The sequence below is a fragment of the Rutidosis leptorrhynchoides genome, chromosome 8 (assembly GCF_046630445.1).
Source record: "Rutidosis leptorrhynchoides isolate AG116_Rl617_1_P2 chromosome 8, CSIRO_AGI_Rlap_v1, whole genome shotgun sequence".
NCBI lineage: Eukaryota > Viridiplantae > Streptophyta > Magnoliopsida > Asterales > Asteraceae > Rutidosis > Rutidosis leptorrhynchoides.
In genome coordinates this window covers 46,657,843-46,667,684 of record NC_092340.1, presented here as the reverse complement: position 1 = coordinate 46,667,684, position 9,842 = coordinate 46,657,843, and positions in this window count along the sequence as shown.

Below are 9,842 nucleotides of genomic sequence, written 5' to 3'. Positions count from 1 at the left end.
CGGAGGTGTTGTTCGTGTTCTTCTTCGCTTTCAGAATAGACCAAGATGTCATCGATGAACACAATAATGAATTTATCGAGATACGGTTTGCACACGCGGTTCATAAGGTTCATGAACACCGCTGGTGCGTTAGTGAGACCAAATGGTATTACAAGAAATTCATAACTACCATAACGAGTCCGGAAAGCGGTTTTGGAGACATCTTCCCCCTTAACCCTTAATTGATGATAACCCGAGCGAAGATCGATTTTCGAATATACACGAGATCCTTGTAATTGATCAAAGAGGTCATCGATGCGAGGAAGAGGATATCGGTACTTAACCATCAATTTGTTTAGTTCACGGTAATCAACGCACATTCGTAAGGATCCATCTTTCTTCTTAACGAACAAAATCGGAGCGCCCCATGGTGAATGGCTAGGTTGGATAAAACCACGATCAAGTAGTTCTTGGATTTGACTTTGCAATTCTTGCATTTCGGATGGGGCAAGTCTATAGGGTGCACGTGCTACAGGTGCGGCTCCCGGAATAAGATCGATTTGAAATTCAACCGGTCGATGAGGTGGGAGACCCGGCAATTCGTCGGGAAATACATCAAAAAAGTCACTAACAATTGGCACATCATCGATATGCTTCTCATCGGACTCGACTTTCTTAACGTGGTCAAGGATCGCAAAACAACCCTTACGGAGTAGTTTTCTAACTTTAAGGCACGAGACGAGGTTGAGTCCGGTGCAACTCTTATCGCCATAGACAATCAAGGATTCACCGTTCTCGATAGGAATCTGGATTGCATTAAGATCGCAAAGAATATGAGATTTCATTTTGACTAACCAATTCATACCGATTATTACATCGAAGCTCCTTAGTTCCATGGGTATCAAGTCAATTTCAAACTCATTTCCCAAAATGTTTAACGTACACCCCCGATAATATGTGTCGGCACTCAATAGGTTCCCGTTGGCCACCTCAATGGCATAAGTAGTATCTAGGGGGAGTGATGGAGTGCTAAGAGTATGAACCAAATTCTTGGATATAAAACATTTATCGGCACCCGAATCGAATAAGCAAGAAACATAAGTTTTGTTGAGAAGAAACGTAAGCGTGACTAGTTCATTGTCATCTCGGGCCTCTTGGGCGTTAATGTTGAAAGCTCGGCCGTGTGTGTTGGGGTTAGCTTTCTTCTTCGGACATGCATTTCTAAAATGACCCGTTTGGCCACATTCAAAACAAGCACCCGGTCTTGGTGCATTGGGCCCCTTTTGAGCGAACGGGGCTGCACTTCTAAAATCGTTGATCACATGACCACTCCTTTGGCACCGGTGGCAAAATGATTTGTCACATTCACCATAGTGATGTTTGTGGCATTTGTTGCAAAAAGGTTTATTTCCGCCATAACTTTTCTTGGCGTCGAAGGTGAAAGGCTTTTTGGTAAAGGTGTTGTTGTTGTAGTTGTTTGATGGGGTGGCTTCCCATTTTCTTTTGTTGCTACCCGACTTATCCTCGGCTTTAGGTGCCGGTACTACGATTTCGTCCACCATTTCTATCAATTTGCGGGACATGTTCAAAGCTTCTTGATGATTAGTGGGTTTGGATGACATTACTCCGTGTTTGATGCTCTTTGGAAGACCATCCATGTAAAGTTCAACCCTTGAAGACTCGGGGTTCACAAGGTTTGGGCACATCAAGGCTAATTCGAAAAATCGTTGATTATAAGCCTTGAGATCGTTTCCGACCGCTTTTAAGGTTCTTAGCTCTTGTTCGAGCTTTCGGGTTTCTTCACGAGGGAAATATTCAATGATCATCTTTTCCCTTAAATCGGCCCAAGAGAGGGTGTGGGCTTCATCGGTACCCACCGATTGTACATAGGTGTTCCACCAAGTGAGATCTACACCGGCGAAAGTGTGAGTGGAGTACTTAACCTTGTCTTGGTCCCGACAACTGCTTATGCTAAAGACGGCTTCCATTTTCTCAAACCATCGGGTGAGCACAACCGGTCCCCCGGTTCCATCGAAGGTGTGAGGTTTGCACCCCATGAAAGCTTTATAGGAGAATCCCTCGTTTGAGTTACCAGCTCCATTGTTGTTGTTGTTGTGGTTGTTGTTATTGTTGTTGTTGTTGTTGGATGAGTGCCCGGCCATGGCCGCATCCACGGCGGTGGCTATCATTCGTTGTAGAGCTTGTTCGGGAGTCTCATGACGTGGTACACGGCGAGGAGGCATTGTTCCCTTTAAAACACAAGAATACCGTTGATTAGCATTTTCAATAATACTAATCATGATATGGAATAAGGATAGAGAGAAAATTTTCCTTGACTCGCCTTAAATTCTTTATGTCATAATGTCGGAACATTCATATGAGTCACCGTAATATAATCCCGGAAATTATATTACCCTAGTTCATATGTGCATTCGACATTAATTCATATAGTCAAGGTGGCGTGTCAATCAAATTAAACAACGTGAGATTAAGATGAAATAAGAGTAGATATGAGTATAAACGTTCGAGTATAAATGCATAAGTAGTCAGGTAATTCCTACTTCAAATCTATATGCCGGTTGTAGTCTGGACTCACTAATGTACCCTATGACTCGGGGTTGACACCAATGAAATCTAAATCCCTACAACCAACGCTCTGATACCATCTGTAGCGACTCGACAAAATAGTCATTGACCTCGCCGTCTACTTAGGTCCCGTTACGTGGTCATAAGTCTTTAAAATGACGTTTGACCAAAATATGTCGCATTCTTTTCAAATGTAAAAGTGTTTCAAGTTTACAAAGGTAGTTCCACGACTAGTTACATTACAATGTTTAACGTACAAATGAAACCTATGCGACACAATTTTGAAAGTAATCCAAAAGATGCTCCATATATTCATATATACTCGACATCCAAGCAAGTATCAAAAAGAGTGCAGAAGCATGTATCACATAGCGTTTAAGGACCTGAGAAAACATATAGAAAACTGTCAACGAAAAACGTTGGTGAAATCATAGGTGTATTAGTAACGTTGTTTTTGAACCACAAGATTTAAATATAGTTGATTATCCAAATCGTTTGTATTCCAAAAGTATGTTCGAGAGCACCCAATTATCAAGACTTAACTGTTTTGTACCCTGTTACGTAGTGTTAGAACATACACTATACTCGAAAATATATTTCATCCGCTAACGGTAGCGAACCGTCCGAATGAGGCTCGTCAAGCCCATGTGATCACATAATATAAGTTCTCGTTTACACCCTGCAAGTGTAACTAATGATAATTGAATTGAGGCTTTTTGTTCAAACTCGCACGTGGAATGTTTGTTTTCGTACTTGTGTTCAAAACATAAAAGTATGATACGTATATGTTTCTCATCCCATAGTTTAAAGTAAAAGTTGTTGAAAAGGTGGGACTATGATCTCACCTTGAGTGCACGAGTAAAATAAGGTACTTCACAAAGTAACGTGTGCAAGAACGAATGCTAGTCTTGACCTAAACAAATAGGTCGTATCAATAACGGTAATCACAATTGGTCAAAGATGTTCAATTAGTCCTATGGCTCGTTACGACTCGATTATATAGCATGTGAATCAATTTGTCAAGTTTCATGCACGTTACAAGTAGTTAAGCATGTTAGAACAATCGTATAAATGTTTGGTTAAGTTTGACTAAAAGTCAAACTTGGTCAAAGTCAACGGGGTTGGGTCGGGCATCTGACAATTTTCCCATGATGAGGAATCATATATGAGCACATTAGTCAAATTTCATGTTAATCGGAGTTACAGTTAAGCGGAAAAGTTTTTATGAAGAACAAAACACAAATAAAAAGTAACTGGGCAGATGCGCAGCGCGCGCAGGGTTGCGCGGCGCGCACTTCAACGTGGAACCAGGTCAGAAATCTACTAAAAGGGGCAATCATCTGGATTTTTTGATTTGCGCCGCGCGCTGAGGTGTGCGCGGCGCGCATACCTGGAAAAATGCTGGTTTGCAGAAAATTGGCTAAGTCTCGAACCAAAACCCAAATTAACATAATTCATGAACCGAAAATATTCAAAACGCATACCATATATCGTTGGAAAGGTAATTTGATGAGGAACACAACTAATCACATTTCATCAATCAAATTATCATTTGCAATAAACAAAACCAAGTGGAAAGCTCATTAAATATCTACCATTAATGCTTTCAAGTCCATAAATGCATATTTATGGTTCAGGAATTAAATGCATACATATCATACGCCGTTTTGCAGGTAATTATGCATACAATACTATTATGCACTCACAATTAACATTCCAAAGCATTCAATGCATTTAAATTCCATTTTACTTCTATCAAACCTTAACTCAAGAACCACAAAATCAATAATCATATTAGTGAAGTTTTCTTAATCAACCTACACATCAAATTGAAGCTAATGATGCTAGGAACACATTTAATACTTGCACTTTATCATAACAACAACATTAAATCATCCAAAACTCAAAATCAAACACACACTTTTCAAGTTCATGCTAGTTACATTTAAATAATGAGATCAAGCATATAAATCATATATTCATGTTAGACTTGAGCCATAGACACTAATTAACAATTTTATAAGTTAAAAACATCAAGAACACAAAATCTAGTGATTTTAAAAAGTTACCCAAATGAGATGTAATCGGTATGGATTCGAAGAGGAAGATGCAAGGATTCTGAATATGTAATTTGTTTGGATTGATGCTTGCTCGATTTGATTTAGATGATGAATCTTTGTATTGGAGATTTAGAGAAAATGGTGAAAGTATGAAAAGAAAAGGGAAATGAAAATGGATAAATGAATGGATGAGGAAGAGTGTTGACTCTTTGACCTAATCACCTCTTTGCTCTTTTGACAATCTTAGTCCCTCAACTTTGGAAACGGGTGCGTGAATTACCTAAACGAGATAATTTTAAAACGCGTGTCAACGGGAGATGTTATAAATATATAACGGACTTTAAATAGTTAGACGAAAATTTAACAGAAAAAGGCAGGATGTCACAGATTGGTCACTCTTCTCCATGAGAGTGAGCAATTGTTGGTAAAGGATCGTTGAGTGGAAGGTCGGGTGATCTCGACTGAGATGCACGACTGATTAAGCGGAGTGGCATATGCCTATGCTTAGAGGTGTATGTAAGACTTGGGTGGAGTTCGCTTTGCGAACGATGAAGGACTGTTAGTTGTGATTTGTGGTATGAAGGTGCAATGTCGTCGCGTGTACGACATTTCAAGTGAATGAGTATGTCGTCTCTGAGAGCCTTAAGTGAATTCGTGGTGATTTGATGTTCATGACCAATGATGAGATTGATCATGTGTGTCGTGGAATGACAATACCGTGGGATGTTATCATCTTAGCGGTGAGAGTGTAGAGCTTAATCCTAAGTGGGGGAGTTTTTACTACCGCCCGAGGAAGCTCCGGTGGTGTTAGATCAAGTGAAGTGTAAGACTTCTTATGCAAGGTGATCGTGTAGCACCAAAGTGCAGTATGAGACCAAATGTGAAGTTTGAGATCACAGAAGTGAGAGAGTGAAGCTGTATTTGCGGGTGCTCTCGTAGTGAAAATCTGGATTGTCTTGAAACTCAGACAGTATTATTGAATGGGAAGGAGTTCGATATCGTGGTGGTTGTTGTATTTTTCCCTATCAGGAAACGTGATCGTGGAAATTGTCAGTGAATTATTCCACTTTATGGCTGATTATGAGGCGGGGAGTGTCGGTTCCGATTGTCTCACATAGAGACACGCGGTTGCATTGAAATGTCGAGGCCATCCTTAATGGACGGTCTAGGTAGGAGGATTCACCCAGCGTCGGTGAATATTTTATGGTTCGTGTGTTCCCTAGTAATGCAACCCGTTGGTTGCATTGAAATGTCGAGGCCATCCTTAATGGACGGTCTAGGTAGGAGGATTCACCCGGCGTCGGTGAATATTTTATGGTTCGTGTGTCGAATTGCGAAATTGTAGTGATGATGATTTACTGTTAATGGGATTCTAGTATACGAATAGTTTCCATGCTAGTACTAGGAAATCGTCTTGCGTGGTTGTGTTGTAGGGTTTAGGAGAGAAACCCTATGTCAAGTGTTGATGTTTGTCTAACTCGTGGTGTATTATTGTCGTCCTAGATTAATCCAGAGATTGATGTTCATGTCCGGATCAATTTATGGGAAAGTTTGTATCCCTAGTGTGATTAGTTGGCGATACCGAGATTTCTTCGTTGAAGGAATGACCCGGTGGTGCAGACAGGGGAAGTTGGTTCTTGATTCGGAGAACATTTGTGACTGACCAGTTGAGTGATGTGTTTATGAACCGACGAAGTACGGAGTTTTAATGAGGCATGGATCCTTCTCGATTTGGATTAATGCAAGACTTAGTTCACGGCGTAGTGAATTTAGCAGATCGCGTTGGGTGATATGGTTATGGATGTAGCTTGTTGCGAGTTGTAACCGGGAGAATTTGAAGGAATATAATGGTGTTTTTCGTATTTTTCCTAAGTGGGCATTTGGGTGTTGAGTGTACGAGATACCGTTTGTTGCGGTAATGCACGCTAATGGTTATTAGCGTGTGGTGAGACATTCGGGTTAATGGAAATCGTTGTGGATATCGAGTTTGGATGTGTGTCGGAGGACCGTAGCGTGTAGGTTCGGATTGGTTAAGTGACTAGGATCACGAGGACGCGATCCAATTTAAGTGGGGAAGAGTTGTAACATCCCGTTTTTCATCATACATGTTCGAGGTACGTGATTGATCTTTAGAATGTTCATACTTGGTTGTATAATTGTATAAAGAGGATTTGTACGATTCGTGTATGAAGGGTACCAAGCATGTACGTGTTGCTTGTTCGAATGTCGAAGAAAACTGGACGTTGTTTGAGTTACAAGGTGGGTACATACCTTTTTGACCCCAAATAAAGTTTAAGTTGATGTTTTCAAAACCTTACCATTAGAAAGGAAATCTTATTACGTTTCCAACGATACTTGATTCATCGAAAACGGAGTTACGGTCAAAAAGTTATGGCCAAAACAAGTTGTTGAAGTTCGGATGAAATAGGCTATTGTCACGTCTCGACCAGAATGGCCACGGTGCGACAAATGCCTATTTTGTGGGTCAGAAAGCTTGAAAATGTGATCTAAAATCACCCTTTGGGCCACGGCGCGGAGGGTTTACTCCGCGGCGCGACAATAGGCACGATCTGATGCTGTTCAGCCTTTTAATGAGTTAAATGAAGGGCAAAGTTGGTATTTCACATGTGGACCGGTTTTTGGCCATAAAACTGATCCCAATCTTATCCAAACCTCATTTTATTCATTCTCCTTCCCTCCCACTCACACACCAAACCCTAGAGAGAGAGTAAAGGGTTTAGAGAGAGAAAGCTCGAATTGGGGAAGAAGAAGAGTGTTTTGGGTTGGGTCACAAGAGTTAATGTTGTTCTCCTCGTTCACGGCTACGTTGTGGTAGTGATGGTAAGTTCTAACTCCGAAATTCATCTTTATGATTTGATATTCAAGTTAGGGTTTTGAGCTTTTTAGTTGTAAAAACCATTTAGATGATGAAGTGGGTTTATGGAAACTAGTTATTTTTGATACATGGCGGGTTTTGGGTTGATTGACGTTTTGGCCATGATTAGGCTTTGGTTTTGGGCGTAATCACTTAATTTAGTGATTTTGGAAGTGTTGGAACCCTTTTGGGTGTATTTGGGTTGACTAATTTTGAAATGGGTCAAAATTAGGGTTTATGTGTCAAATTGGGTAAGCTAAGGGTTTAACACTTGTGATTTGGTTTAATTTGTGTATTAGGGTCATTTTCACTTGTGTTAGTGATTATTGGTTAGTTTGAGCATTTTCATGACTTTGGTCAAAATGGGTAAATTGAATTGGGTCAAACTTGATGATGACAATAGTTTTGGTCAAAGGGATTTTAAACACTTTTGTTAAGTGTTAAATGGCGTTTTTGAATGAAAGTAAACGTGGGAAGTGATTTTGGGTTAAAATCATATTTTTAACATAAGTCAAACGTGGTCAAAAGCAATATGGGTCAATATTGCACGTGTTGGGGTTTTTGGTGTATTTGGCGTTTGAAATGATTACTACCTAAGTAGTAATTTAATGTTAAGACCTAGGTTTGGTCTAATTGGTGTAAAGTATGATTTGGGCTAAATTATACTTTGTTGTGGGGTTTTAATTACCACCCGTAGTGGTAGTTGGTGAAGTCCACTTTAGGTGTCTAAATGGGCGGATTGTGGAGGTAGGTATAAACCCTTGGTTAAGGGTGTTGGCGTCGAAATTCTCTTGTAGAGAATGTATATTGATTATGTGTATACCTATATGCGTATTATAGGTAAAGGTTTGCTCGGTGGCGTTTAAAGGCGAATTACATACATGACTTGTGCGGGCTTTCCAAGGTGAGTGGAATAATTATATATGTATGTATATGATTTATTTACTTGTGGGGTATGGGTTGAAGTTCAATGTTGTCGATACCATATCCTAGAGTATATTGTTTGTTTTGATGAGGGTTAAAGTTCGATGTTGACGATACCTCATGTATGGATTTAAAGTTCGATGTTGACGAAGCCATACCACTATTGTAGTGACATTTGATGAGGGTTTAAGTTCGATGTTGACGATACCTCATATGTGGGTTTAAGTTCGATGTTGACGATACCACATTAATTCATTCGATGAGGGTTTAAGTTCGATGTTGACGATACCACATTTATTAGGACGAATGGGAATTAAGTTCGATGTTGATGATACCATTCGTTGGGCTAGCCTTGAAATCTTGATTACTAATGGATGTTGTGAACATCAATGTGTTATGTGTTGTAGTGTAGCATATTATATTGTTCGGATTATATGCTATTGTTTGTGCTAGCTTGTGTATTAGAGATTTTAGCGTTATACTTTGCGATGGTATGCTAATTAAAATGCTAGCGTGTATGCGGTAATTGTGTAAGTGATTGCAAGTAGGTAAATTATATATGTATAATTATTGCATTCACTAAGCGTAAGCTTACCCCTCTCGTTGTTTACCTTTTTACAGGTATTGTGTTATGAAGCTATCTAGTTGTTAGACTAGATGCGTAGGAGCACTTGGGCTTGATGGGGTAGCTATTGGATATTGGACGTGGATTGGGGTTTTGGTAGATTCTCGGGATTATGCTCTTGGTATCGGGTTGGGCTATTGTGTCTTAACCGTGGTGTTGAGTAAATGTTTCGAGGTCGCATCGTTTGGTGTGTCGAGTCAAACTTTGTATGTGAAATACATTCTCGTAAGGATGTATGGTGTCATTTGTAAACCAAGAGTCGAGATAAAACGTTTAACGTGTTATTATGATAAATTGTATACGAATAACTATTTTGAAATGGTTTGTATACTTGGATGTTATTGGGACCTAACTTATTATATATATAAAAAATGTGTACTCCGTTTTTGGTAAACGGATTTGGGGTTGTTTCACCATCGGTACTGTTCATAATTTTTGTCTAATAAATAGTATAGTAATAGTAATATATTAATAATAAGTTTTAATTGATATTTATCCTCATCATTTTTTTTATATTCTATATCAAAATGTTCCCGAGAGTATCTATATTCGGGTTTTTACTGTAGAGCTATTATACGAGTTTTTTCTCGAAGCGACCACTTGATTCCGATCATTACTTGTCACTTGGCCTTTGACCACCCCCTAGATCGTTGGATCTCTCAGGACAGAGTTATTCACGATGACCTACCATAGAGTTAAAGCCGCTAACCTCTAAAAAAATCATTATTATTTGCACTCATGAGTATCTTTGTCCTAGTTGCTAAAATATGTTTGAACAAATGGCGTCATCTGT